Here is a 6,595-nt window from a genome sequence, read left to right on the forward strand (position 1 = left end):
TAAAATAAATCCAAAATATTTCCCTTAAAAAAAAAAAGAAAGAAAACAGATGGGTGGCTGCCAGAGGCAGGGGTGGAGGGTGGGTGAAATGGGTGATGGGGGTCAGAAGGTGTAAACTTGCCGTTATAAAGTCAGTCCTGGGGATATAACGTGCAGCACGGTGACTCTAGTTTAAGGCACTGCATTATACATCTCAAAGACAGTAGATCTCAAAAGTTGTTATCACAAGAAAAAATTGTAACTGTGTGTGGTGATGGATGTTAACGAGATTGATAGTGGTGACCATTTTGCAATATATACAAATACCAGATCATCTGTAAGTTAAAGAGTTTGGAAAACCTGGCATCTGCCACTGTGAACTTCCAAGGCTGGAAGACTTTTCCGAGGAGACTGCTGGCAACGTCACAAGTGGTTTCTGGTACTGAACATTGTACGGTGTCACCGTCTGGAAGACTTACGCGACTCAGGGAAGTGTTATTTTCACGTGGTACTACAGAGCCCAGCCTGGGGGACAGACCCATTCGGGAAGCAGTATAGAGCAGTGAACCCCAATCAGGCAGCACACCAAGTGCACTGACACGGCTTCCGATTCCACGTTGCAACTCATCTTTTCCTTTTTAAAATAACTTTTATTTTCAAATAGTTTAAATCTAACAAGTTGCAAAAATCATACAGAAAGCTCCACGTACAGTCCACCCAGCTCCCCCCAACGACATCTTACACAGACCGAGAACCTGTCAACCAGGTGACCCTGTCACCCTCAGGTGCAGACACGGCTTCACCTACTTTGCACGCACTTGTTTTTTCTCCAGCTAACCGTTAAGGAAATATCGTTTGTCCTGCTTTAGTATAGTCTCAAAAAGAACATCCACGGTGATTAGAAGAAGGGTTTTAAAATACTCTTCCCTTTCATCAGAGACGGAGACAAACATAAGAGACTCCTAACCATAGGAAACAAACTGAGGGTTGCTGGAGGGGAGTGGGTGGGGGATGGGTAACTGGAGGATGGGCATTAAGGAGGGCACGTGATGTAATGAGCTCTGGGTGTTGTGTAAGACTGATTCATCACTCACCTCTGAAACTAATAACACACTGCTAATTAATTGAATTTAAATAAAAAAATATTCCTCCCTTTCCCAACTATGTATCTGTGTGACTACTCCAACCAGACACACATGACAACAGGCAGAGCGCGGACTCTAACCTAGCCGAGGAGATGTGCAAAACATAAAACAACGCAACTCTCCTCAGTACATATTCTTGTTTTGGAAAGGTATTTTTCTTAAAAATATTCTATGTTAAGATGGAATGAGTTTATATCTTTACTTTCAATGAACAGTTTTTGAAATGTCTTAACGTTGAAGACGTAACACACACTAACTTTCGTTGGGACCTCCAGTGGTTTCTAGGGTCATCGAGGGGTCTGGACTCTGCAAGGTAAACCCCGGCGGCAGGTAACTCTTCTCCCAGAGTTCCCGTGCTCTCTAAGTCCGCAAACACCACGGTAAACTTGAGACCTTTTTGTTCATCAATTTAAACACACATATTTGAGTGAACTCTTATCCAGAGGAAATCAAAAATTCAGAACTTTACGGAGTGATTGTCAACAGGGGAGTATGATTCATATTCAAACTAAATATTTTAAAATGACCTTTTAAACTACTATTTAATCTATATTCAAGTACAGCAGAGAGAGACTGAAGCTATTCACCAACTTTGTAGCATTCACAATTTTCTCTAGAAAGTTCTCAGATTTAGACAGATTTTTTTCATTACCCAAATGCATGAAGTGAATAGTGGACTTTAAAAATACATTGTCTTCCCCGTGTCTACGACTGCGTGTTGGTTTGATCCATGGCTGTGAAGAACACACAGATGGCGGCCGTGATGAGGATGTGCATTCCCTCATAAAGAAGTTTCGGAGAAAACACACTCCAGATAAATAAATGGTAGCGCAGCGATGTCACCAGAACGATATATGCAGAGACGGGGAAAGAACACATCAGTGCATAGCAGAAGCAAGCATGACTCAGCGCAGAGCCGCTGTTAACAAAGGGGACAGGTGTCTCAGTACACGCCACTTTCGCATCGTACAAGGCATGAACATACATGTAATCAATATTTTCATTTTGAAAATGACCAGGGTAGCTCTTGTTCCTGGGACACCCCCACCTCATCTGGTCGGTCTGGTGGGCAGGAGCCCACCGGGGGGACAACACCTGCTGGTGGCTGCCTTGTCACTCTCCAGTGCCTCAACCTGCAAAATATTTGTGAAAAGTGCATCCCCCAGTTTTCCATAGTTATGTTTAAAAACATGTGCCTGTACTACCATATAATACAGCACACGTGTTATCAAATAGAATGAAAAGAAAATCACACAGGATGAGATGCATGTTTTGACCTCTGCTTTGTGCTGTCCTGTGGAGTATCTGGTGGGTCTGGTCTGGGGACACTGGCCTGAGAGTGCCGAGCAAAGTACCAGCAATGAAGAGCGTTCTCAAACACACGCAAGCCCTCAAAGCACGCGCGTGTCCTCCCCTTCTTTTCAAACCATCAACACAATCGTCACCTAAATCTAACCTATTCTTGAAGGCAACTTCTGGAGGCTGTGCTTATTCCAAAATGACAAGTTCCATCATTCACTCACCTCACCTCACCAATCCTCAGAGGCCAGGCTTTCCAGGCTCTGGTTAAAGCCAATTTCCAGTTCTGATGCCTCCCCTCAAACACGGAGATGAGTGTGGGTGGCCTTTGCGGGGCTGGCACACGCCACATGTCACTGCTGCCCACCTCTCCTGAAGCACGACCCCATTACATACGCGGCCATCCTTACTGTGCAGGACTCACATCAGCACACCCGCGTATGGGCACGTGGACCTGGAGATACTGGAGTCCCGGCTGGGGAGCGAGCACACCCACCAGAGTAGATGGTCTGTGTGCTCAGGGGGGCCTGGGGGCACCATGCTCACACCGGGAAGGGTCTGGACATGAAGGGTAAGCAATGAGGAGTTCTGTGTAGGGGGAGCAAAGACCCTGAGGAGAAGGAGCGAGTGTGTGTGCATGGGTGTGTGCACACGTGTGCTCTAAAAAGGGGCTCCTTAGGCCTAGTGACTCAGCGCCACTACCTGGTTCCACTCAGATCCCCTCGGTGTGCTCAATGTCAAGGAAAAGGTGCCAAGAGCCACTCGGGCCAAAGGATGCCTGGCCCCTCACGTTCACAGCTCTTGCTCCCCACTGTGCCCTCACCCTGCCCTAACTGGCTCCCCATCTTGGGCTTTGGTGCCTATCCTTTCTTCCTGTGGGTTCTTTGGCTGTTGCATCGCCCCCCGGCAGGGAACAGACTCTGCTTGCTTCTACTTGCACACCGTCCTGTGGCCTCGTCCCTGTGCATGTGCTCCTCTCCTGCTCCCTTGACGGGTTGTGATTACTTCTACCGACATGCTCTTCTCTGGGAGGCCATCCTGACCAACACCAGCAGACTCAGGGGCTTAGCATTCTGACCTCATCTCTGTGACATGCTCAGCATGGAACTCACCTCTCTGCTACCGCCACCAGACCGTGAGCTCCTCGGGGAGATGCTTGCACCTGTATCTCGGGTCCCACTCAAGATCCAGTCCATCAGTCAGAGGACCTCAAGGGAGCTGGGCTGGGGCATTAGTTCATTAACTCCCTCAAGGGCCACTGCACCAATACCTGGTGAGGGAAACTCTTGGGAAAAGCTTCATGGCTCTGCTACCCTTCTCCTGAGGGTTGTCATGGAGTCTGTGCTCAGCCAAGAGCCTGCTAACCAGACAGTGAGGGAGATGGAGCTCCCAGGACCCTGCCCCTCCTGGCATTTCAATTTTACACAAAGTAAACATTACCTATTTAGAAGACTCTGGTTTCTTCCTTCCGTAGCAACACCCAGTAGGGTCACCATTCCCACAGCCTCAGCACAGAACAAGGTGCACTGTAGGGGAATGGATGAAGGCCTTGCAGCCTGGCTCGCCATGGCTGTCCACGCCACCAGGCTCCAGACCCGAAGCTAGGTCCTGAAGCCAAGGGACATGGACCACCCAGGGCCCAATTTTTGAGCTATCAGAAATATTTTCTTTTTCTATCATTTTTATCTGGCTCTAGCTGTCCTGACTTTGAAACCGCCCCCCCCCCCAAACACCAACGAGTACAACTTGATGTTTTAAGCTTTTGAAGAAGAAAACCCTCTTCTAAACTACAAGAGAGACATCCCGTAATTCGGGAGGACATCATACACTATTTCCCAGCCGGTTAGGGTGCTTGTAGCTTACGTATTAAAACATGCTTTGTCTTTTCTCCCCCCCAATAGACAGATGAAAAGTGCCAGGAAAATCAAATTGTGAGTTCAGCACCAAGGACGCTGTTCTTCGTAGAAGCCCAGGCTCTCTCCGTCTGGCCTCGGCCTCCCCGGCCCTAACCCATTCAGCTGATCTGTAGGCTGCAGATACGGTGCGCTTAGCAGAGCCACACGCGCTGTGGCAGATAAGCTCTCCAAGGCCCACTTGTGGCCCCGAGTCCACAGCACGTGATGGCACGAACGAGGACTGAGGCCTCCCAACCCGACCTAACCCCAGTCACAGAGACATCAAGGAGCCTGCTAGAGAGAGAACCAAGGGCTCAGTGGTGGTCTTGTGGCCCACGTGGGTTCACAGACAGAATGAGAGCCTGAACATCCCTCTGCTCCAGCCAGCAGCACCTTGGCTTGCAAGCGCTGACCACCAGACCAGCAGTGACTCTAAGAGGCGTCTATCCTAGACGGTCCCAAAGTGTGTGCCTGAGGAAGACACGGTGACTTGTAGGCATCTCCCTTGTCCTCAGGAATACCAGCTGGAGAAGAGAGGCGCCCACGTTTCAGAAGCTGAGTGCCAGCCATGGCAGTTTAGAGGGGAGGCCACACGACTAAAGCACGAAGCCTGTGCTCTATAGCTGAAGCCTTTACTAGAGAGTGTCACCCCACTCACACCTACACTCCCCTTCACCCCTTATGTAACTGTGGAATGGCAGAAGATGGTGGCTTGTGGGCAGGAACTTGGGGGCACAAGTCAAGGGTCACTGAGGCTTGGGTCCCAGGAGCTGGTCTGGGGCGAGGATGAGAGGAACCCCATGAAGTACGTGGGGCCCCCCAAGTGCTATCCTGAGAGGTGGGGCCTGAACATGTCCAGGGAGGTTCAAACACGGGGTCAACAGTCCCCACAACAAGGGCTGCATTTTTAATAGGGGGCAGAGAAGTGGGGGCCAGAGGAGTGTTAGGGACAGGAAGCCTTGACCTCCCCTAGGTGACACCCCCCTGGAAGACTGGAGACACAGTGGGACATCTGCCAGGAACAGTGTCCTTCTGGGGTCTCCCTAACTGGCTGTGCCCTGCATGTGCCATGGCCCACTCAGCACGTGGAGGCTGGTCCAGCACCGGAGCAAGATGCTGGCATCTGGGGGGGGGGGCATGCCTGTGGGTTATGTCAACTGAGTAGCTTAAGAAATGCAAAGGTGCTTCTGGGAGCGGGGCACTGGGGGAGCCCTGACAGACACTGCATGGCTGCTCACACTACCTGCAGCCCCTGTGGGACTCCTCACACAGGCCCCACAACCCAGGAGGCAACAGCACCGCCCTATTTTACAGAAGGGAAGTGACCACATACCACTCAAGCCATGCTCTGCCAGGCTGGACCCAGGCACTGGGGTTACTGTGGTGCGCAAAGACCATGAGTCCCCGTCTTAGGAAGCCCCCTTTCTGGGAGGACCAATGCATAAACAAATAAGAAAGCACTAAGGAGCACGACGGGCAGGGGGGTGGGGTGGGCTGCCCCATTGGTCTGGAGGACCACGTGGAGCCTGAGGGGGCCTCTCAGCGGCAGGGGAGGGCACGGCCACCGAGTGTGAAGCCCTTCAGGCCTGCGCAGGCTCCTCTCTGCAGCAGGGACCCTGGAGGTGACAGCCAGCATGTCTCCTCTTCACGCCCCAAAAGGAGGACCCCTCCCTGCCCGCCCCACCCAACCTGGCCACCAGCAAGCAGAGAAACCGAGAAGGGATTTTCCTTCCTGTGCCCCTGGACACCACATCCTGGTATGAGCTGGAAGAGAGCAGCTGGAGCTGGATAACCCCCAGGCCCCCCAGCCATCCTGACAAAGGGTGGCCACAGACCTGCCGTTGCATCGGCCTCTGGCCCACATGCTGTGGACTTCTCCGCTCTTACTTCGGGAACAGAAAACTGAGGAAGACCTTTAGCCCTTGGGGTCTGGAACCCTGTATCTGGAGCAAGGCACTCTCTTCAAACTGTCACCCTCATCAGAGTTTGTGCTGAAAGACAAAAAAGGGGCTTCACCTGCTGGTTTCTGAGCTCAGGAAGCTCACTAAGTGGCTGGCCCACAGCACAGGCCCCGCAAACGTGGCGAACGCTGTCAGGAACACAGCTGGGACTTCCATGTAGGTGTCCAGGCCCACGAAGCCCGCTGAGATGTCCACCGTGGCTATGTTGTTGGAGTTTCCCTGGAACACAGAGAGAAGCAGCGCTAACGTGGCCACCAGCAACCGCAAAAAGCCGCGTGCGGTCACAGAGACATGGACACACGGGAGCCCCAGATGC

General features: G+C 51.6%; 1 long non-coding RNA gene across 1 annotated transcript; it reads right to left on the bottom strand.

Annotated features, from left to right (window-relative positions):
* Window positions 1–608: 608 nt before the first annotated feature.
* On the bottom strand, window positions 609–6,589 carry LOC117804478. Its single transcript, XR_004628963.1, has 2 exons — window positions 6,335–6,589; window positions 609–2,043 (listed from the first exon to the last, which is right to left on the bottom strand). It is a non-coding gene; the product is annotated as an uncharacterized LOC117804478 (long non-coding RNA).
* Window positions 6,590–6,595: the final 6 nt, after the last annotated feature.

The sequence above is a fragment of the Ailuropoda melanoleuca genome, chromosome 11 (assembly GCF_002007445.2).
Source record: "Ailuropoda melanoleuca isolate Jingjing chromosome 11, ASM200744v2, whole genome shotgun sequence".
NCBI classification, from domain to species: Eukaryota; Metazoa; Chordata; class Mammalia; order Carnivora; family Ursidae; genus Ailuropoda; species Ailuropoda melanoleuca.